We start from the raw sequence: 24,896 nt of genomic DNA on the forward strand, positions 1-24,896 counted from the left end.
GTAGCCCCTTGTCACTTATGTGACCAGTCTCCTATGCCATAGATCAGGTAAGGAAACATCGTCTATTGCATTCAATCCACCTTCACATATTCTTACTCTTGTCTTGTACAAAGAGCAACAAACATCTCCTCTAGCAACAACCAATGACCACAATTTTTCAAACATTAGTGTTCCCCATCTTCACAGTTCCAAAGTCTCCTACTTTGTATCTAGTGAAGGACTCCCTAACAGGAGTAGCATGATTAGAAGCTCATGTGTCAATAATCCACTCAACCTGATGATCCGACACATGCAAACACTATAGAAGAACTAGAGCCTCTTTGCCACAATGATATCACTTGAATTTTTCTCTAGATTTTGATAGTTCTTTTGATTGACCACAACTCTTGGCTTTATTATGACTTTTGTTAAACTTGTCTTTGCTCCTCCCCCTGTTCTTTGTGACAAGTATTTGTGTATCATTTGAACTCATGGAAAACACATCATTTGAACTCATAGACTTCCTTTTTGTCTCTTCATTCAACAATGCACTAGTAACTATGCTCATTGATAATTTACCCTCTAGAGTAGAATTGCTAACTGATACAACCAAAGTTTTTCAAGAATATAGTGAGGAACTCAATAACAACAAACTTTGTAACTCATCATCAAACTTCAACCTCATTGTGCTCAACTAATTCACTATACTTTGATATTCATTCAAGTGCTCAGTAACTGAAGTGTTTTCCTTCAACTTCATATTAATAAGCTTTCTCATTAGAAAAGCTTTATTCCCAGCTGTTTTCCTATCATAGAGACTCGCTAACTTCTTCCAAAGTTGTCTGAGGTTCATCCGGTCCAACTTTTGCGTACCTTGATTCCATCTTGAGAGGGAGCTTTGTTGTCTGTAAGGGTTGAACCCATGACTTCTTTACTGAGGAGTATGAATCTTACCACTCTACCAACCCTACATTGACCTTAATTTGATATTTTATTTAACCATTATGTGATTAAGTGTTGTGCACCTAATTCTAGGTTGGTAAAGAAGTTCCACAGGGTCCTGGTATGAATAACACCATTATTGTTGATTCACACACTAGTATTCTTGAAGACTCAGGGGAAACACGGGATATCTCTCTACCCATACCCACCACTTATGAGTCTAAATATAATGATGTTACAACCACTTCATACATGCACTCTAATATTCATGCAGTCACACTTGAGGATCACATCTCTCCTGTATCTCAGTCACAAGCCTTATCTAGACCAGCTCCCATCATTATTACTACTGTGGAACCCTCTGTCAATCCTCTAATGTATCCTCTGTGATCATTGAGGAGATACCTACTGTGGAGAACCCCCTCTCTTATGGCACATCTGACCATAGGAGAAAACCCTCTTCCCATTATCATATGACCATGAAATTGAAAACAAATAAAGCTGGATGATGAAAACTCAGATATTGAACAACACCTTGCTCATAGTCGGATGATGGGAAATGGCATTAATGCCCTTGCTAGAAAAATTGGTGCATACTCACATAAGAGGTTCAAATCAGTCATGCGAGCTAGAGGTATGCCAAGAAGTATGGTTTCTTCTTCAACTGAAAGGGTGAGGCAGGCTGCCCTAATTCAGCCCCCACGGGAGCCATGAACATAATATGCTGGAATTGTCAAGGGTGTGGCCAACCTTTGACAAAGTCTTTTCTACAAAAATTATGTAGAAAAACAAGGCCAATCATGGTACTTTTATTGGAAACTAAACAAATGGAAACGTAAATAAGATCTCTTGCAAGATATTTAGGCTTTGTGGACTTTTATTGTCTTGATGCTATTGGCAGATCTGGAGGTACAACAATTTTCTGGAATGATGGTAATGGTAACATTTCTTTACATTATGCATATACACATTTTGTTGATATGAATGTACATGTGAATAATTCTATGACTGATTTTAGAATGACTTTGTTTTATAGTCACCCCCAAGCTAAATGTAGACATCTGATTTGGAATGAATTCACTCATTTAGGTGCCAATAACAACTCACCATGGATTGTATTAAGAGACTTTAATGAAATCCTTAGCAATCCTGAAAAATTAGGTGGTCGACCCAAACCCCAGGGCCAAATGGATAGATTTAGAGATGTTCTAAACAATTGTCACTTACATGAGGTTAAATGCACCGGAAACAAATTTTCTTGGTCGAACAAAAGACAAGGAGCTGATTTAAGAAAGGAATGTCTTGATCGAATTTTCATCAACATGGAGTTCTTTCAACTCTTTCGGAACATTCATGGGCATAGACATGCCATGGTTGGATCTGATCATACTCCCATTGAGGCAACCCTAGAACCTCCTAGGAAGAGACTGGTCCGTTTCCACTGTGAAATAAAATGGGAAGACCATCCTGATTTACAAGGGCAAATTCAATCAAGCTGGTTCAATTCTAGATTTGGGTCTCCTGCATATCAACTTCAACAAAAAATTCAAAATTGTACCCGATCTCTCAAACATTGGAGCAAAAAAACTTTCCAGGATGCATCCAAAGAAATAGATAGGCTGACCTACCTTATTGAACATTGTCAACTAAAACCTCCCACTATTGAAACAGCCCAAGAAGAGGCAAACATTCGAAAACACCTTGAGAGCCAACTCATTGCGGAGGAAAAACATTGGTACCAAAGTCTAGAATCCAACGGCTCAAGGAAGGGGATAAGAACACCAGGTTTTTCATGCATCAACAACCCACAGGAAGCAGAAAAATTCGATCCACAAACTAAAATCTAGCAGTGGAATCTGGCTTCATGGACCTGATCAGATTAAAAATGAAATCCATTCTCACTTCACTTCACTTTTCTCCTCCTCTTCCCCCACACCGCCTCAGGAATTCCTAACCAGGTACTCTGTTCTAATTAATGACACCACAAATACCACCCTATGTCAACCCTTTACTTCTGAAGAGATAAAAGCTGCTCTCTTCCAAATGAAGGGTGATAAGGCACCTGGATTTGATGGATTACCTGCCAGATTTTTTTCAAAAAAATTGGGATATGGTTGGTCAAGACTTAATTAGAGGCATTCAACATTTCGTCTCTGGAGGCTATATGCTTCGAAGTCTAAATAAAACCATCATCACCTTGATTCCCAAAAAAGCAAATCCACAAGAGTTCTCACATCTCCGACCTATTAGCTTATGCACAATACCATACAAGATTATTGGAAAGTGCTTGACTAATCGTCTTAAACCCTTTTTAGGGTCCATCATTAGTCAAACTCAAAGCGCCTTTGTATTGTGCCCTGCAATCTCCGAAAACATATACCTAGCTCATGAATATCTTCATTTCATTAAGAAATCTCAATCAAGATCAGGGTATATGGCTATCAAGTTGGATTTATGCAAAGTCTATGATAAACTTGAATGGTCTTTTATTAAGCATACCATAGAAAATTCTGGATTTGCTGATCAATGGATATAATGGATCATGCAATGCATAACCACAGTGGAATACCAAATCAAAGTTAATGGAGATCTGACTCAATGTATCACCCCCCAAAAGGGAATTTGTCAGGGATGCCTCTTAGCCCATATATTTTCCTTCTTTTCCAGGAAACCTTCACCCAAAGACTTCTACCCAATCAAGGAATTCCTCGTCTTTCGGGCATTAAGTTAGCTCCCCAGGCTCCAATGATCAATCATCTCTTCTTTGCTGATGTTAGCATGCTATTCTCCCCAGTCTCAATTAAAAATGCGTCATTAATCAATGTGCTTCTTCAGGATTATGAATTAGTATCTGGCCTACACATCAATCCTTCAAAATCATCTGTAGTTTTCAATCATAAAACCCCCCAGGATCTTCGCACTAATATCATCTCCACCCTGGATATTTGTGAAGCTCCATCCCATGGCATTTATCTTGGCTTACCCTCTTCAGTTGGGAGATAAAAAACACAAACTCTTGCTTTCATCACTGATAGGTTAAGAAGAAAGCTTTCGGGTTGGCGTAAAAATCTCCTTTCCTCGGCCGGAAAACAGATTCTTATCAAAGCAGTGGCATATGCTCTTCCAATCTATGCTATGTCATGCTTTCTTCTTCCAAATGAGATATGCAAAAAAATTGAGCAATTGATCCGCACCTTTTGGTGGAAAAATAACAATGGCCAGGGTATTCATTGGGTTAAATGGGAAACCTTATTCATGAAGAAACTTGAAGGGGGTTTGGGATTCCGTGATGTTTAATGTTTTAACAAAGCCTTACTAGCAAAACAGAGCTGACGTTTACTAACTAATCCTGAATGTTTATAGGCACAGGTAATTTCTGCTAAATACCTTCGTCATAAATCCATCCTTGAAGTCGAGCGCCCTAGGAATTGTTCATGGGGATGGCGAAGTGTTTTAACAGGTAGAGAGATTCTAATCCGTGGTATTCTTAAGCAAGTGGACAATGGTTCTGATACACTCATTTATAAGGATCCATGGTTACCCAGATTTCCTGTCCATAAAATTATTTTCACTCCACATGCCAATGGTCCAGCAAAAGTCAATGAATTAATTGACTGGCACTCTTCGTAATGGAACCTTCCTCTTCTTTTCTCTCTCTTTTCCAACACTGAAGTGGACTAAATTAAAACATTACCTATCCTCTCCCCGAACACACCCGACAAGTGGATTTGGAGTAAATTTTTAAATAAGACATTTAGTATTAAGTCTGCTTACTTCTTATGTCTCTCTCTGGCTGATTATCATGGCAACATTCCATCATCATCCTTAATAGTTTCTCATTGGAAACAAATTTGGAACATCGCCACTCTTCCAAAAATAAAACATTTCATTTGGAAAGCATCACATGAAGCTTTGTCAGTGTGTGATACTTTATTTCATAAAAATTGCTCCCCATCCCCAATGTGCCTTGTATGTGCTTCTTCAAATGAAACTATATGCCATGCTTTATTTTCATGTCCTTTTGCAAAAGAATTGATACCACTGATTTTCATGGCTCTTCTATAATTGATTGGATCAATTTTATCCATACCAAGTTTCATGTTTACAGGGAGATGCATATTATAGATATTCTTTGGACCATTTGTCTTGGTGTATTTGGAATACTAGGAACAAATTTATTTTTGATGGTAAAGGCATTTCAATTCCACATATTATGAATTGGTTCTCTTCTCAGGTTAATGAAATTGGTGAATGTCAAAACAATAGTGTCTCTTCTGCACCAAGAAATATTTATTTTCAAAACAACAAACAGCCTCATTTTTTTTTTTAATCTTCTTTTGATATACATCAGGTTTATACAGATGGTGCATGGAACAAAACTACTTTGCAAGGAGGTCGTGGAACTCTCTTATGGGATTCAGCTGGATGCTTTATAGCTATCCAAGCTAAGATCTGCTTTAGCGCTTCAGTCACTCTGTGGAGGCAGAAGCTATTAGAGATGAACTTCATTTAACTTTAAACTCTTAAGTTTATATAGTTATTTTATTCTCAGATTGTCAGTCTCTTATTTTTGTTTTAAATAGTAGTAATTAACCCATTGATTTGGTGAATATGAGTATTATTAGAGAAATTTAGCAACTTGTTGCAAATTTTTCCTTTATTGATTTCAGGTTTATTAGCAGATCTTCAAACTCTACTGCTGATACTATTGCTCGTGGAGCAAATCTATTTGCTCTTTCTAGATTTTGGTGGTTGGTCCCACCTCACTTTATTTGTGTAAACTATATTTCTTCCAGGTATATTACCTAGGATATGTTTTTTTCTTGTAAAGATTACCTGAGATATGTTAATATAATATTTGTAGTTGTTGGGGAAAAAATAAATAATAATAAAGACATACTTTTTAGTGGATATGTTATGAGATCGAGATTTATGTTATACCCATCCCCTTATACATAAAATCTCTCCTGCTAAAAAAAAATTGGGTAATTTTCATCTGGACCCCTTGAGGTTTGGTCCAAAAGTCATTTTTAATCTGGTTTAAGTTTTCTTTTGCATATGGCTCCCCTATGGTTTAAAAAATTATTAAATAAGGACAAGCTTAGCAGAAACCGTTAGTTTAATAATCTTTGTGACGAAAATACCCTTGTTTTTTTTCTTCTTTTATTCAATCTATCAAAACAAAAAAATAATTAAAAAAACAAAGAAATCAAAAATCAAGCCAAAAAAATGAGATAAGATGAGAAAAACTCAGGTAAAAAGAAGTGCTCGAACAGCCAAGGATTTTCTCTTCAGATTCAGGGACGATGCCCAGATCCGAAACTCTAGTCCACATAAGCTTCATCACCACACAGTCATACCAAACAAGTAACTTCAAAAATAAACATAATGAGAACTTAGAACAAATAAGGAAGGAAAGCAAAAAAAATCAGACTAGGTAATCTTAAGAAAAATCTCACACGATGAGAAAAAGAAAAATCCAAAAAGGGGAAAGCATTCATCCCAACAGAAAGAAAACTTCTTCAAAATCAAAAGCTCTGTTAAGGATCGTAGAGAATCGTTGAGCAAAAGAATGGTGAAGATGGGAGAGCAGAGAGAACAATCAATAGCGATTTGTTCCCATCGTGAATTAACAACCTTTATGCCGTTTTGCCAAAATCCGTCCGTCTTCCTCTTCCTAAACTTGATATCCCAGGTTTTGCAGAACTTTGAATCGGTCCATCTTCCTCTTCATAAACCTAATCCTTTGATGCCGCAAAACCTTTGCTAAGAATCTAGTCTTGAAATCTCAATAATGATCTAAGTCTCAACCATTTTTCAGAATAGGTTCTCTTTTATGGTGATTTGCCACAATTGCTCCCAAATCGAGCTTCTAAACGGAACAACGAACTCATGAGGAGATTCAAAACCTCCGATCAAGGATTGAAAATTAAGACATCAATACAGAAAAATGAAAGGCTAAATGAAGTAAATTGTTGGACTTTCGCCTTCTTTTTGAGATGTTGCAAGAAGAGGGGCTTCAAAGCTTCAACCATTCAACCTGCATATTTACTTTCGTTTTTTGAAAGGTAATTATTTGCTAAAGTTTTTTTTTTTTATTATTGTTTTTTGTTTTGGTAGATTGAATAAAAGATAAAAGCTTATTAGAAAGAAAAAATGTTAAAACAAATAAATTGAAAAAATATAGGGTATTTTTATCACAAAAATTATTAAACTAACCGTCTGAGTTAAGCTTGTTCTTATTTAATCATTTCTTGAAACTACAGGAAGCCATGTGCAAAAGAAAACTTAACCTGGACTAAAAATGACTGGACCAAACCTAGCGGTCCAGATGAAAATTACCCAAAAAATATTAGAACTCATACTCACTGTACCGTTCACTCTTTAATACTTCCCCCTTTGGGAGAAGGGAAAAGCGAAACCTTTCAGAAACCCTAAGACGAGTATTGGGGTTTTTTTCTCTTCGAATCTCTTTGTACGTCTCAGTTTGCCTAAATCTCCATACCCTCATGTCTTCTTCTCTGCCTCAACTCTGCTAAATTTCTCATACTTATTTCTGCGAACCAAGAAAATATCTGAACCTTTTCAGCTCTTTTCCGTTTTACTGATTATCATCCATTAGCTTCATGGCTTGTTACCAGGTATTTCCTTCGTCTCTGCATCTCTGACATTGTATTGCTTTGTGATCTTACTCTTGCTAAACCTGCATTGTCGAGTTTTCTTTGTGAGTTCGTAGTATTGTTAATTGTGGTTTCTTGAAAAGCATTACGGTTATGTTTTTTGCGTTTCCCGACTGGACTTTTGATGAATTTGTCTTCTGTCGCCGATCTTAGAGAGTACTTGAGGATCCATCAACTCTGAGATCATATCTTTAGCGTTCTTCAGTCCTTATTGAAGCCTTAAAAGTATGTTGTTCTTGTTCTCTTCTTCTGCATCGAGATTTCTACATTTTCTGCGGAGATGCGTTTCTAGTTTTGAAAGAATTGAGAAAAGTGGCTTTTAATTTTTTTTTCCTTCCATTCAGTAGCTTTTTTCGGTCTTCTTTCGTGTACCCATCGGACGGCAGCCCTTTCGGGGGTTCCTTAGGGACCGATTCACTCTGCGTAGATTGACTGAACGCAGAAAGCCTTCCACTGGCAGGCGATCGTGTTTTTCACAGGATTTCTCGTTACTCATGTCAGCATTCTCACTTCTGATATCTCCAGGTGTTGTCACCAAAAACCTTCCCCGATTGACAGAACGTCCCGCTACTGACACTTGGCTATGGTTCCGGCGAAAGAGCCGGGCAGAGAAATTTGTCTCCGGCTGGATGCTCTGAGGGTTGTGATTCTTTCTGATTCCAGAATATGTATAAATTGGGGAATATGTTCTTTGTTCATGGGCATTTCTGGTCCAGCGGATAAAATTTCCTCTATGTTTCTTCTCCTCTGCTTCTGCTTTCTGTGGTGACCTGTATGATGTTTTGTTTTTCTGCTGGATTGTTATTTTATTACATTGTTATGATTCTCTGTTCAAAGGTTCATTTTTTTTTTCTAAAGTGGACTGCAGGAGACCGACTGGGAGGTTGAGATGAAAACGCAAGGTGCTTCTCTTCGGTTCCTTGCAGCATAGGTAACGTTTTATCATTTATTTAGTGCGAAGCCATTTTGGTATATATGCACTGCAAGGCACATTTTCTTGACCTTATTACGAATTCTTTTTTCCTTCCATTCTTCCTGTATTGGAACATGGGCAATGGGAATACGGATCCCCATCCAGGCTACACTGGGACTACAAAGATCTACGGTTCACATGTATACCAAAATTCCATTTCATTGGTTTTGGATTATTTGTTAGTATCATCCTATGAGACTCTAATGGACATGTGTCAAGAGTCCCATTTGAAGGCTTCAGAAGGAAGGCTCTTGTAAGAAAGAGAAAGTATTTATGTTAGATTAGTAGAGCGGTTAAAAGCCTAACCTCCCATGGGGATGTCCTAGGTTTGCACCTATCGGGCGACACCTATATTAGTAATATTCCCCCCACCCGTATATATAAACTCTTCAGATTCAAAAAAGTATTTATGTTGGCTTCACGTCGTGGTAGTGTTGCTTGCAAGATTAGTCTCTTTTTTCTTCTTTTTTTTTTTTTTCCTTTTTTTTCCCCCTAAAATTGGAGCTTCTAAGATTAGTCTTTTTTTCATGCAACAAATTATCCAAGGTTAGAGAGTAAATCAAAATAAAATGTTTTATATCTCCCATATTTTAACCCGTAGGTCTAACCTTGACACATATTGCTCATTCCTAAGAAAGTGGATGGTCCATTTTCGTGTCAGAAATGGGCTGGAGGAGAATCTATCTGTTTTGGACGTTTTTGAACTTCTCCAGGGGGAAATTGCAGTGCAATTGGAATTAAAATGACGCTAATACCCTTCTACATTAGTTTATCTACAAAACAAAGAAAATGAGCATTATAAAAGTTGGTTTGAATAGGTTTTGGAATTTTGGGGGCATGAATTTGAAAATTTGAAATTAGATTATGTTGAGGTATGCATGGAATTTCATATTTTCAGTCACACCATAATTGATTTAGAGAATTTTGAGATTGACTCGTTTATTTTTGGTATGGTTTAAACTGGTCCTTATCTACCCCCCTCCCAAAAAAAAAAGAATTGGTACTTATCAAGTTGGAGTTTCATTTTTTACCTTCAAATTTTACCTTGAGAATGAGAAATTTCATTTTGCCCTGTCTTTGTTAGTTTTCTTGGTAGCAAGGTTTAGTATTTTTTTTTTTTGGTTGTGATGGGGGTATATTGTGAAGAAATAGAATCATAGGAACGCTACTAGTTTTATCTTATGTTGAGCTTTATTCTATTGATGTAGCTAATAGAGTTTGTATTATTGCAGAGAATAGTCTAGTTCTTTCATGTTGGTGCTTAAAATAGAGTCTCTTTGGAGTTGGTAGTCTCGGCAATTATGGTGAGATATTGCATTTCTTAATTCTTTTTGAATATGATTGTTTGTGATTTTTATTTTATGAAAATGTATGTGCTTTTTTGTACATAAAAAGGCTTAAATGAACCATGTGCTTTCTTGTACATAAAAAGATTTAAATAAACTCCTTTGTATAAATAATGTATATAGTAAAGGGAAACAGGTACAACACTGAGGTGCCCAGTCTTGATCAATACGATTTGTATTCTCTTTAAAAGGAGCATTATATAAGATTATTGGGCTAGACTTATTTTAAAAATGAGTAATTTTTCAAATATATTGCTTGCTTTTTTCGTTTACTTCATTCCAGTACATTAGTGTTTGGGTACTTAGATCACAGAGTCAAGTCTTGTAAGGATGTTAATGAATGTGGTTTTGTTTATTTGATTCCGATGTAGTGCATTTACATTTCTTCATGTGCAAACATTCAATGGACCAAAATAACCTTATTCCAAAACAACATATCTTTTTCTAGTTAAATAAACCTTTTCAAGCCACCTTTGTGTAATATTTTTTGAATCATGCCACCAACAAAACGACCCACCTATCCTTGACAGGTTCTCTTAAGAGGTACACGTCTTCAATTGACACCCCTTTTCCTCAACCCTTATGTCTCTTCGCCACCTCCCCTTATTTCTCTCATATAAATATTATTCACAACAAAAAATGCGTGCTATATTTCATCCCAACCCAAAAATCTGCGTAATATTTTATTTTTGAGAAACACCTTTATTAAAAGGAAGAATAAAGGGTAATTCCTAAACAAATATCACATCAATCAACATTAATACTCATAAACATTTAAAAATTTAGAATCCATAAAAGATAAAAAGGATTACTTAACCTTGTTCTCGTTCTAAAAGAAACATGTTTTTAAATTATTTAAAGAAATAATGAAAACCACATGCGTATGCACGTGATATTTTTATAGTGTTTAAAAGGTAAGAAATGGATTGCAAATTCTCCAAATTTGATTGCAGTAAATAGTATTTTCTTTTCAATCGAAGCTTTAGATTAGCTATTTTGTAGCCCACACGATGTTGCATCCAAAGGATAGTGATACTTTCTTGTTGCCCATTTTAACTTGTAACCCAGGAGTTTTACCTCCAAGCTCGTCCAATTAAAATGGGATGCGATTTTGCTTCTGTCCTACGCATTTAATGCGTAGGATGGTCAAGCGGGCCGTTGGATGCTCTGAAAATCATCCTTGCTGTTGATTGGAATTAGTAGGGTTGAGTGAGCAGACCGTTTGGGTTGCCCTCAACAAACCGAAATAGAGCAGGACCAGACAAACTGAGTTATACTAATTTCAAAATTGTTTGAAAAACGCAAAACCAAATGGGGGCGCGCGTATCCACGGATTTTTTTTTTTTTTTTCATTAAATAAAAAAGGGGGGGGGGAGAAAAAACAAAAAAAAAGGAGGCTTCTTCACCACCCCCCCCCCCCCCCACCCAACCCCAAAACAGGGAATTGAAGGTCCAGATCAAATCCAATCCTAAAGGGGTTTTGCACACAAGTCAAGTGACTTACCTAATAGGTAGAAATGCCTTCAAACCAAGATAGAGAGCACTCCAAGTCCATCAACTAATTAGATCTTCATCAGGATTCAGTTTCCATAAATAGAACCTCATCATCAACTTTCATGGATTCAAAGCCAGACACCAAGTCCTCTCTTGGGATGGCCCAAAGCTGACTTCTTACTTTACTTCGGGTCATCGGACCTACAAATAACAAGGTTTCCGGGTCAAGGTTAGGGCTGGGTTTTACATTCTCCCCCCCTTAAAGAAATTTCGTCCCCGAAATTGAAAGCGTACTGTGCTTCCAAAGAGGTAAGGAAACTTCTCCTTCATATCTTCTTCCTTCTCCCAAGAAGCTTCTTCGGGGGTATGGTTCTTCCACCGAATCTTCACCAAAGGAATGGTGCGATTCCATGCTGCTTGTCCTTCCTATCCAAGATTTCGGCCGGTTCTTCATCATAGGTCAAATCGGCACTAAGTCCTTCGGTGCTTGCTTGCAAAATGTGTTCCGGATTCTCTATGTATTTTCGGAGCATCGAAATATGGAACACATTGTGCACACCGAGCAAGAGGCGGAGGTAATGCTAATCGATACGCAACGGGTCCAACCTTTTCCAAAATCTCGAAAGGTCCAATGTAACGAGGGCTAAGCTTTCCCTTAACATTGAATCTCATCACACCCTTCATTGGTGAGACCTTGAGAAAGACTTTCTCTCCAACTTGAAATTCCAAATCGGTCCTTCTCTTATCGGCATAAGATTTCTGTCTTGGTAGGCGGACTTAATCCTTTCTCTTATCATATCTACCATAGCACTTGTAGCTTCAATCATCTCGGGACCTAAGACTTTTCTTTCACTGTCTCGATCCAGTACAAAGGTGTCCTACAAGTGCTACCATACAAAGCCTTGAATGGAGCCATGCCTATTGTTGCTTGATAAGCTGTTGTTATAGGCAAACTCAACCAAAGCTAGGTGTTCATCCCAATTACCACCCATATCCACCACACAAGATCTGAGCATGTCTTCCAATGTCTGAATTGTCCGCTCGGATTGTCCATCGAGGCTTGTGGATGATGAGGCTGTACTCAAGTTCAATTGGGTTCCCAAGGCCTTCTGCAAACTATTCCAAAACCTTGAGGTGAACCTAGGATCACGATCCGAAACAATACTCAATGGCACACCATGCGGACGAACCACATTATCCACATAAAGCCTTGCTAGCTTATCCAGTATGAGTGATCTTCATAGGAATGAAATGGGCTGATTTGGTCAACCTATCAACAATCACCCACACGGTGTCATTGCCTTTACTTGTCCGAGGCAAGCTAGTCACAAAGTCCATGGAGATATCCTCCCACTTCCAACTAGGAATAGGAAGAGGCTGAAGTAATCCAGATGGAGGTTGTCGAACGGCTTTCACACGTTGGCAAGTCTCACACTTGGCAACAAAATCATCAACATCCGCCTTTAGACCAATCCACCAAAAATGTTCCTTCAAGTCCTTGTACATCTTGGTGCTTCCCGGGTGTCCAGGATAAAGACAACTGGTGTGCTTCCTTCAATATTTATTTCTTAACTTCTTCGTTTGCGAGCACACACGGTCTTCCTCTAAACAACAAAGCACCATCCATGGATATACCAAAGTCGGGGTCCGACTCGGGATTCGAAGAAATCTTCTCAACTTTGATCAAAAACTCTTGATCGAAACTCTGTGAGCAACAATCTTATCTCTAAGACCGAGATCTTGCCATCATGGCGAAAAGAATAAATTCGGAATTCTCGGGGACGATTTCCAAATCAAAACTCTCAATAGAAGACCACAATGGTAAACTCAAAGCATTCAAATCCAAAGTCTTCTTCCTGGTTCTTCCTACTAAGAGCATCGGCAACAACATTTGCTTTCCCAGGGTGATCTTGAATATCACAATCATAATCGGAGACTAGTTCCAACCATCTCCTTTGCCTCATGTTCAACTCCTTTTGGGTAAAGAAGTATTTCAAACTCTTATGATCCGTGAAAATGGCAATCTTCTCACCGTAAAGATAATGTCTCCAAATCTTCAAAGCAAAGACAACGGCGGCAAGTTCTAGGTCGTGAGTGGGGTAATTCCGCTCATAATCCTTCAATTGCCGAGAAGCATAGGCTACGACCTTGCCATGCTGCATCAGTACACAACCCAAACCAATCTTTGACGCATCGGTATAAACTGTCATACCACCGGAACTATCAGGTATAGTCAAAACCGGGGCACTTGTCAATCTATCTTTCAACTCTTGGAAATTCTTCTCACAGGCGTCAGACCAAACAAACTTTTCTTCTTTCCTGGTCAACTTAGTCATAGGAGCAGCCAACCGAGAAAAGTTCTCAATAAACCTTCGGTAGTAACCCGCCAATCCAAGAAAACTTCTTATTTCCGTTACTGACTTCGGTCTCTCCCAATCAGCCACGACTTGGACCTTTTCGGGATCGACATGAATACCTTCGGCTGAAACTACATGACCAAGGAATACCTCTCTCTTAAGCCAGAAATCACACTTGCTAAACTTAGCGAACAACTTCTTTTCCCGCAACCTTTGCAAAGTGAAACTTAGATGACTCGCATGCTCTTCTTCGCTCTTCGAGTAGATCAAGATGTCATCAATGAAAACAATCACAAACTTATCAAGCACATCATGAAATACTCGGTTCATGAGGTCCATGAACACCGCAGGAGCATTGGTCAATCCGAAGGGCATGACTCTAAACTCGTAGTGACCATACCCCGTTCGGAAAGCTGTCTTGAAGATATCACTAGACTTCACTTTCAATTGGTGATATCCGGACCTTAAGTCAATCTTTGAGAACACAATCGCACCCTTCAAGCCGATCGAAGAGATCATCGATTACGGCAGCGGATATCTATTCTTGATAGTCAACTTATTCAACTCACGGTAGTCGATGCACAAGCGCATACTACCGTCTTTCTTCTTGACGAACAAGACCGGAGCTCCCCAAGGTGACACACTAGGCTGCACGAAACCTCTATCAATGAGCTCATTCAACCGATTTTGCAACTCTTTTAACTCGGTAGGAGCCATCCCGTACGGAGCTTTAGATACCGGAGCAGGCACCGGGGACGAGATCAATAGAGAATTCGACATCTCTGTCCGGAGGCACTCCCGATAGATCATCGGGGAAGACATCAACAAAGTCGCAGACAACTCGACTTCGTCGACTCTTTTCTCCACTATACCCTTGCCTTGAGATGAAGCATCATCCACTAGGGCATAGACTTGCATCGGTCAGACAAGACACCTTCTTACAAACCCTTCTCTTTTCACCACAGAAATTCAAAAACCGGACTTCCACAAATATGGAACCGAATCTTCTTTGAGGAACAAAGGAACACAGCTTTGTGGGCTGTCAACCAATCAATTCCCAAAATAACATCGAAGTCCTTCATGTCAAGAATCACAAAATTGGCTTCCAAGTTCTTCTCACCAATCAACACGGGACATTTAGATAACCCCTTATCTAGTTTCACAACAGGACCGTGGGTGTACTAATCAATAAACAACTAGACAACTTCTCGGGGATTAGGTTAGTCTTCTTGATGAATGCGAGATGACATGAACGAATGAGATGCACCCGTATCAAATAAGACAAATGCGAAAATAGAAGCGACTAACAATGTACACCTGTAATCACATCATGGCTTGGATCTGCTCGGCCTTGGAAATACTCGAAAACTCTACCGGAGGGAGGAGGCGGGAGCACACTTCACCACTGGGGCAAATGGGCTGGGGGCGAGCCGCCCGGACAGGCACGAGCAAAATGACCAGCTTGCTTGCGGTAGAAGCAAACGGGATTGCTTTGGATCCAACGAGGGTGGCGCACCTTGAGAGGGCTTCGAACAAAAGGCCTTGCACTTGCACTTGCACTTGCACTTGCACTTGCACTTGCACTTGCACTTGCTTGGTGGTCGGTTTCCGCCATCTTGTCTAAACCGGCCGGGCTGCTGAAAACCCGTGTTCGACATACACTCTTAGCCCGAAAGGTAGGAGTGGGGCAGGGTGTAGGTCTCACAAAACGACGGTCATTACGATCCACCAAACCAGAATTCCTTGATCGCCAAGGCTTTTGCACACGAGCACTTTCCTTCTCTGTTTCTTCCAACTTCTTCGAGTTCTGCACCACTTGAGCATAGCTCACTATAGGCTGGACTGTGAGGTAAGCTTTAATGGCGAGGCGCGATCCTTTGAAGAACTTCTTTGCTTTGGCGAGGTCTTCCTTCAAAGAATCTGGAGCAAAGAAATGAAGCTCCTCGAACTTCTGTTGGTACTCCAACACGGACGAGTTCCTTGAGTCGAATCATAAACTCGGCTTCCTTCGCATCCTTCACCGCCTCGGGAAAGTAGTTCATACAAAAAGCCTCTTTGAATAACTCCCAAGTTACAACTCCTGCATGCAAACCTTCCAAAACAGGGACGAGTGGAGATCCATCATGCATCGGCTTCTTGTTGCAACTTCGCTCAACAAACAAAATCTTCCGAGCTTTCGAGCATTGCGGATGTCGGAAAGCCTTCTCCAACTCACGAAGCCACTTGTTAGGAAACAAGGGGTCCTTGGTAACTCCGGTAAAAGTGGGTACTTGCATCTTCGAAAAAACTCTCCATCGGGCGAGTATGAGGAGTTCCAGCTAAACCTCCCGCATTCGGAGATGCGGCATGAGGATTCACATTAGCACCAGCCCGGGTCTCATTATGCGAGTCATGAAACCCACCAACATCTGGTTGAACCGAGCCGCTTGTGTGCATCATCATATTGCCCATAATATTGGCAATATCTCCGAAACTTCCAACATTCGGGGCACCGGGTATCTCATGAGTACCCCGAGTCAACATTTGGTATCTCACCACCTCCATGAGGTACTTCACCACCTCCCCGAGGTATTTCACCACCTCCATGACCACTTTGGATTCACCACGCCCACTTCTCGGAGTAACCATTCTGCAAAACCGAGAACATCAAAATACCGAATTTCGAAGATTCAACATAAACCACAAGTCCAAATGATTTGAAAACTTAAATCATGCTCAAATATATCCATATAATCATCAAACAATATTCCATAAGGCAAAAATCACATTTTCCAAAAATTCAACAGCAAATGAGGTCACTGTGACCATTGGTCGAGTGATTGGTCGAGTGACCCAGTCGACCAATGAGTCGACCAATGCGGACAGAATGCGAAAATTCGCATTATAAGCCTCATTTTCACATTCCAACTTCATTCTAACTTCTTCCAAAGGTGAGAGAGCTCTAGGGAAAATCTCCAAAGGTTCTCACAAGTGTTCTTGAGGTGATTTAGTGCTTCAACAACAACACCACAACACACCATCTTCACAAACAAGGTAAACCTCTCAATCTTCCTTCCATTTTCATCTTCTCATGCTTGCATTTCAATAAAACCATGCTTTACTTGTATCCAATGCTAGAAATCATGCTTAGGAATGCTTAGAAACATATTCCCTAGGTTTTAAACACAATGCCATGCATAGACAACAAGTTTTAACACATTGATGCTCATCTCGCAAAGTTTTATACCGAAATCGATATCTTTAGAAAAATTTCGTTTTCTCTCAAACCGCTTGAAATTTTCGCACAAGATCAAATGCTACATGCTCAAGATGACATTGTAGATAGGTCCATACGATTTGATTTAACCAATTTCAACTTTTCAAAAATCCAATTTTGACCTAAATTGCAAAATCCCCAAATTTCCTTCTTGCTGAATTTTTCGCTTTAATCCAAGTTTTCGATCGATTTTCATCAAACAAACTTCATAGACATGAAATTCCAAGTATTGCGCACATGCTAGTATGTTCAAATCAAATTTCCCCCAAATTTGAAATTTTCCGAAAAATTACGAAAATACCCTTTTGGCTCAAAACTTAAGGTAGCACTAACTGGAATTGTCTCTTGTCTCTTTCACAGATACACTATGCAAAGGGGAGGGCGAGGACGAGGTAGAGGTCGTGGTCGCATCGTAGGTGCTCTTAGGGGCGAGAGGTCGGGTTCCTTTCGAGCCTAGGACGGGAGGTTAGGAGACCGGACATGTTTGACACACCTCGGGCCGAGTTCTCGTACGAGGCCTACTTCGATTCTTCGCAACATTGAGATGGGACGTCTACTTCACTTACGCCAGCTCGTAGCCTTTAGGATTCGGCGGAGGTTCGACACATTGTAGTGGACTCATCTCTTCACCGAGGATCTACCGGTATACCGGAACTAGTGAGGTTGTTCTTCAAAGAACCTTACTTACATAGAGGAGGCTCGAGGCCAAGGACATCCACTTAGACTTGTCCTCGGGAGCGGGGGTCTTCCGGACTCGGATTCGCTTCTCTACCCGGACACCGGGCCGAGATCTTGCGGGTTCCTTACTATCCACGTAGTGTGTGGATACCTGCGGGGAGCGGATCCGGACAGCCATCCGATGCCGTACGAGCTTCGCGAGATATGCTTTACGCTATGGGATAGCCGTCGATGCTTCACACCGTGGACTAGCGGACGGATGACGGGTTCTCGCACGTATTATCGGTCGCATAGTCGGCCGAAACATCATGCCGAAAGCCGGACATCACCATCGGGTCACGGTGATGGAGGCCTTAGTCATCTACCGCATCTACATGGGCTTCGAGATCGATCTCTCCTACATCATTCAGCGGGTCATGCTTGGACTTAGTTCTGCGGCCTAGCATGCGGAACCTTTGCTATGGGAGGCTACCGACTTTGATCTTCGGGCATTTCGGGGTGAGTTTCGAGGATACACCAGTGGACACTAGATCACGGGGATACCCTATTGGGACTCGGACCATTCGTCGAGATGAGACTACAGCGATCGAGAGAGATCTTTTCTCCGGTCCCAGAGGGTGAGGATGATGATGAATCGGAGGATGAGGATCGGGGATCGGAGGATGAAGGAGATGATATCGGTCCGTATAGTGATGATCAGTCGGAGATGATGCGGATATGCCCGAGGCCGAGCTCGGTGCATCACGAGTTTCCTTCATCACACTTCGAGGTAGGTGGCCCTTCGCATGCGCTTCCGGAGACTTCGGATCTTGGTGCACGGATGAGATCGATGACTTCCATGCTAGAGAGAATGGAGGTCGACAGGAGCAGATGTACGAGAGGATGGAGTCACGACAGGATAGGATAGAGCATCGGGTGACTTAGCTAGCGAGAGGAGTTCGGAGCATACGAGAGATCGGAGCGGATCACCTAGATAGACTGTACCTTAGGATTTCCATTTATGCATTTCGGATGTAATCGTTGTAAAAACCTTTGAAATTAATGAAGTTCATTTTGTTTCTCTTTAATTATTGTATGTTATGCAACTTTCTTTTCCTTGCATTAGTGACATTTGTTCAAGTATAATTATGGTATGTTATTCAGAAATGTTCTGTTATGCCTCAAAGGTCAAGTTTCTAATTCAGTGTTCTATTATTCACTTCTAAGAGTAGAAGAGTCATTTCGGATCAATGACTCAGGAATGTTCGATTGTTGTCTTTTGTGGTTAGGATCTCCTCGAACCTTGGGCTCGATACCAATCAGTCACGCCCTCCCGGCCCGGTACCCTATCCGGCATACCCGAGAGTGTGATCCACAGCCCGAAGATCAGGTATCGAGTGATCAACCTCCCACATAAACAATAACATAATCATGAACAATCATAACAAGAGTGCGGAAGATAAATCATGGATCCAATAAAGAAAGAATGAATCATAAATGAATCAGAATAATAGATATAATCAGAGTATCAAACAGATAAGTAAAGCGAGGCAAAAATCCCACTTTACAACCAACGGAAAAGTAACTCTAAAAGAATAAACTAGACAAAACCTAATCCCAGTAGCAAGTACATTGGGTAACTAAATTGTTCTCCACTTTATAGACAATATCTTTGTAAGTGTAAATCTCATAAATAGCACAAGGACGCTTCCACTCAATGGTCGGACTAAGCATCGTACGGAGCATAACCACTCGCGGGATCTTCAGAGTAATTGTGGTAACCGCAATCACCTTCCTGGAGATATGCCTCTTCGCCTTGCGCTTCTTCATAGGAACCGTCATAGTACTCAGTACCTGCAAGATAGTCTAACAACATTGTACAATAAAGGAATGAGTTTCAAAGAAACTCGGTAAAGGCGATTAAAAATCCATAATAACATAAATGGCAGGATTCCGAACAATCATAAATGCAATATGATATGAGACAAATAATGAATGAATGAATCTAACTCTATGTATGCTGGTCTCTATTGGCAGACATGCTTTAAGTTATAGCACCGTACTTCTTTAGGAAAGTCCACTCACATCCTCAACCATTTAAGATATCTTGGATTCTCTCACGGATCATTTCACCGGTCTTGAGCAGCCGATTGGTAATGGGTCCTTCATCCCTCGGGACAAACCATGGCGGGGGTTAAGTCAACACACTCTCTCACAACCATTTGGTATAAGTACTTGGCGCATGTCGGGGTAAAACCTAGCCAAATGCAAGTCTTCTACTTAGTTATATCAAGTCGGATCCGAGATACGTCCATTCCTCGTCCCCGACGATCCTTTCCGGTATCCTTCACACTAGAGTCGGCGTATCCTATGGCACCGACCAACTCGGACTACGGACTCATCAACCCTATTGATCATCCACATATGGTAAACGGGAAGCTCTCACGTCCTCTCACGGGTTGGTTACCGGTCTTAAGCGCCCGTGAGCCCAAGTCTAATCATATGCAACCCTACCAATAAGTGGCCCCCACAATGTGATTCCTGTCCTCTCACGGGTTGGTTACCGGTCTTGAGCGCCCATGAATCCCCATTGCTACCACGGGTTGTTCGGTCTCAATACCCCTCCGATTAGGGTCTGACATAACAGGACATCCTAGCCAAACACTACTAGACAATCCTAGATATGTCATCCAACAGTTTAGGAAGGTGTCCAGAGGGCATCTCCGGAAACATCCCATAATATTCCCGTAGTAGTCCAAGGACGAAGTGTCAAAAGGACACCTCTCCTTTCCAAACCATACTTAAGCATACACATGCATCAATTCATATCATCACATATATGGTAACTTCATATATGGAAAGAAATCAATATTTACAATCACTTGTATAACATTGGTAAGTAAATCATACATGAATCAATTTAATATGAATAAGTAATGCTACTGTAATCAAAGTTATGCAACAGTAGTATATCATTGTAAGAATCTAATTTAGGAATCATATCTATGATATTCAAATATAGAAACTAGATTCATGCTATCTATGTAATTAAGGAAATAACCATCCTTACCTTTTATAACTCGCAAAGGAATCCTAAGAAATCAAGTAAGATCTCGGCAAACTTGAGAAGAAGGTCCTAAACAAGTATATACAACATATTAGGAAAGATCCCTAACAGAAAAGATATCAAAACATCCGAAACAGACCAAATCTGGAGTTGCTGTACTCATTGGTCGAGTGGATTGGTCGATCGGTCCAACGACCAATCAATCGACCAATGCAGACGATAGCCTATAAAATCGAGTTTTAAGATATGAAATCCGAATTTGGTGGTTCAAAAGGGTACTAATCAAGGGGTAGACTACATCAAGTAGCATTCTAACATATAGGGGACCTCAAAACACTAATCCAATCAAGATATCAAGATCCAAATTAGGAAACAAAAAGTTACCATAATTAAATCAACCATGGATCTTGATGAATTTGAAATAGAAAACAAAGACAAGAACAATAGGAGGATGGATCATTGCTTTCGGTAATGGTATCATGAAAACATACATAGATCTTCATGGAATAAGGCTTAGAAGCATAAATCTAAATAAGGAAATAAAACCTACCATATATGTAACTACCATGCATCATGAAGAACACATAGTATGGTAGAAGAGAACAACTAGAAATCTATAGATTATGGATCATGGAAAGAAAACACGAAGAATTAACTACTAACATGATCAACATAGAAGATCCAAGGAGATCGAGAATTCAGATTAGAAGTTTAACAAAGATTAGATCATGGTTTGATCATGATTCCTTCAAAAGCTTGCAATGATCATGGTTAAGATCATTGTTCTAGCCTCAAATCCTTAGGATGATCATGAGAACATGTTCGGAGATGTTTGCAACAGAGAATGCAGCATCTCTTCTACTGTCTCAACTCAAAAAGGAAAGAAAAACAAAGATGGAGGAGAAGAAGAGAGAGTAGACATACCTTTTGATGCAAAAAGAAGAGTTTTGACGAAGATCTGTCAAGAAAACACCAAGGATGCAAGAGAGATGACTTGCGAGAGGTCTTTGGTTCTGTTCCGGAGAGTTTGGAGGCAGCAAATACGAAGTGGACTCGAGATTGGACTTAAATAGAGCAAGAACAACCTAATTGCCAAAGACAAGACTCATTGGTCGAGTGGATTGGTCGATCGCCCCGATCGACCAATCGGTCGACCAATGCCGACAAAGAAGACCAAAACAGGGAATTGAAGGTCCAGATCAAATCCAATCCTAAAGGGGTTTTGCACACAAGTCAAGTGACTTACCTAATAGGTAGAAATGCCTTCAAACCAAGATAGATAGCACTCCAAGTCCATCAACTAATTAGATCTTCATCAGGATTCAGTTTCCATAAATAGAACCTCATCATCAACTTTCATGGATTCAAAGCCAGACACCAAGTCCTCTACTGGGATGGCCCAAAGCTGACTTCTTACTTTACTTCGGGTCATCGGACCTACAAATAACAAGGTTTCCGGGTCAAGGTTAGGGCTGGGTTTTACAGTCATGAGCTCTGCAAATTTGCTTTTAAATACCAGAACCACTTCACTAAACTAAACCAACACCTAAACCATAAAGATTCAACATAGAGAACCTCAACAAACAAAACGAAATACTACTCCAGAATTAGTAAATTTTGAAACATTCCTAATTCAGGCAAGCATTAAAACTAAAAGTTTAGCAAAAAAACACATGATTGTTTTTCAATCACCAAGCATTTCAATGAATGCAAAAAGATAAACACTTGGAACTTAAAAAATGCATAGAAAAAGGAGGAATTCGAGGTTCCCATATAGAGGTTAAACAGATGCAAGACTCACCTTTGAGTTGTATTGACTAAACTCTATTAAGAAGAAGAAAAGAAAAGAAAGAAGAAGAAGAAAGAAAAACTCTATTTTCACAACCATAGCCTACTACTAAAAAAAAAACACTCCATTAGAAAGGATTGAAGCTTACAAAATGTAGCAAAGGGTCTGTTTTGCTAATCGACTAAGTGTAGAAGAAAGCAATGCAAAATCGAAAGCTTCACCAACTCGGATTGTCCATTCTTTGTTTTTTAACTAAAAACGGATTCATTGGATCCATTGAACAATTCAAAGAAAATAAAATCAAACAAATTTATGGAAATGTCATTTCTACTCAGCTAAGTATAACTAACGATGAGATTAAAATTTTTAAATAAAAGAACTTATAGAGGGAAAATCACATGCACGATTTGCAACTTGATCGCAGACGAAACAAACCCAAAGTTAGGTTGTGAAGCTAAAATGGAAGAAGAAGAAACCAGGATTCCTTGCACTGATATTCTAATGACTTCTTCTCCAGAATCACCAATAACTTTTTCAAGAATGGATCGAATCTCAACGTTTTTTAGAGCTTCTTCTTCTTCCGAAATTATGGTAGAAAGAGATGGATCAAATCTCATTCGCTCCTGCCATTCCTCAGCCATCAAAATTGAAAGCTCAAATGGAAGAGGGCATCCAACAGAGGGCTTCAGATTGTAAAGTTCAAATGGAATAGAGAATCATGAGGGAAAATCGTGAGAGATGATTTTTTAAAAAATACCAGAGAAGCGAGAGAGCTTCATATGAAATTTCAGATGAAGATATATGGAAGAAAGAGAGAATCCTGCGCTTGATTTTGGTCATTTTGAAAAACATGTGTGGTTTATGGTTCATCTGGTCCAATGGTTCGGATCGGTTCGGTTCGGTTCGTTAGCTTTAAAAGCCAGGCGGTTTCTCACATAACCCTTCCTACCACAATCAACGGCTAGGATTCATTTGGCGCAATCTGACGGTCCGCTGAACAGTCCTGCGCATTAAAAGCGCGACTAAAGCAAAATCGAATGGGATGGGCTTAGATTTTTCTTTTTCTTTTTGGTTACTGTTATATCAATCTTTGCTTAGACCATCGAACTAATCTGAACCGTTCAGCTTGGGACAACCAATTTTGGTTCAGATAAAAGAACCAACTTGCTACTTTTCGGTGTTCACTTTCTGGGGGGATGATTCACCTTTGTAACTTCCCTTATGAATCGCCACGTGGAGGTTTCAACATACCAATGTAAGCATTCAACGAACTTCTCAGTTGTCACTTCTCGACAAGAATGGTGAGTCGATGGAAGACTGACCTTATATGTCTGCACGTGTATTAGAGCATTAAATTTAACATTAAATGCTCTGAGCTTATACAAATGCTTTGTGCTTATTAAGGGATGTGCCAACTTGCTTATATCCTTTTGGGTATTGCTTCCTTACGAATTGTCTGGAATTCAAGAGTGAACACGTCACATCTGATGCCCACGTTGGTCAGAATCACTAAGGCCGTGTTTGGTTCTGCGTTTCCTTGTAATTAGATTCCTGGGAATCATGATTCCAATAAAAAAAAATCCATTTGGTTCAATGTTGACTCAGAATCAAGATGATTCCATGGAATAACTTAGAATCCACATTTTAGTGTAAAAACCTGATTCCATTGGAAACCACCTCAAGAGGTGGTTTTCAAATAGAATCACCCAAAATGTACCCAAGTATAAATATGATTATCATGAAATTGTATCTTTAAGGTTCAACTTGTCTCGCAGAGTCCTCTTCCGTTCCGTCGCCGAGCTCCATTGCTGGGCATGTTGAGCTCCATCACCTTGTTGAGCTACGATTTGGCTTCACACCATGTTATCTTCTTCCATTTCTGCAAAATGAAGTTTTGGTTGCCTCTGTTTTGTGAAGTTTTGGTTGAGCTCCATCGTTGAGCTCGTGCTACCGTATCGCATGTCACTTGCAGGTTGAGCTTCTTCTTCTGCAAAATCAACATCTTTTGCTTGAGTCCTACGCAATTAATGCACAAGACGGTCAAGCCAGCCGGCCGACCATAATCGGATGGTTGGCTTGATTATAATAATAAAATAATCGGATTTTGTGTTAAAGCATCGGTTTTGTAACCGGTTCGGTCCAGCGCAAACCAACAGTTCGAGTTGGGCGGTTCAACTCAATTGGTTCTAGTATGTTTTATACGTGATTGAAAACAATACATACGATTTCAAAATCTAAATAAAAATTACAGTTCTCAAAATAAAAAACACAAAACCCAAACTTGCCAAGCTCGCAGATCATTTCGTCTTACACCCAGGTTTCGATCGAAGCTCTAACAGAGAAGCAGAAGTAGGTT

General features: G+C 39.9%; 1 long non-coding RNA gene and 1 other non-coding gene across 3 annotated transcripts; one reads left to right on the forward strand and one right to left on the reverse strand.

Moving 5' to 3' along the window:
• Window positions 1-6,181: 6,181 nt before the first annotated feature.
• LOC149023888 (small nucleolar RNA Z157/R69/R10) lies at window positions 6,182-6,277 on the reverse strand. The gene has a single exon (XR_016171943.1). It is a non-coding gene; the product is annotated as a small nucleolar RNA Z157/R69/R10 (small nucleolar RNA).
• Window positions 6,278-7,308: 1,031 nt separating this feature from the next.
• LOC149023889 (uncharacterized) lies at window positions 7,309-17,455 on the forward strand. 2 transcript variants are annotated; one of them, XR_016171573.1, is made up of 4 exons: window positions 7,309-7,562; window positions 8,460-8,532; window positions 9,807-9,878; window positions 17,388-17,455. It is a non-coding gene; the product is annotated as an uncharacterized LOC149023889 (long non-coding RNA). The 2 variants fall into 2 exon arrangements; XR_016171572.1 differs by lacking the exon at window positions 17,388-17,455 and having other exon boundaries at window positions 9,807-11,234.
• Window positions 17,456-24,896: the final 7,441 nt, after the last annotated feature.

The sequence above is a fragment of the Hakea prostrata genome, chromosome 2 (genome assembly GCF_041222555.1).
Source record: "Hakea prostrata isolate BN-2017 chromosome 2, UWA_Hpros_2, whole genome shotgun sequence".
Taxonomy (NCBI): domain Eukaryota; kingdom Viridiplantae; phylum Streptophyta; class Magnoliopsida; order Proteales; family Proteaceae; genus Hakea; species Hakea prostrata.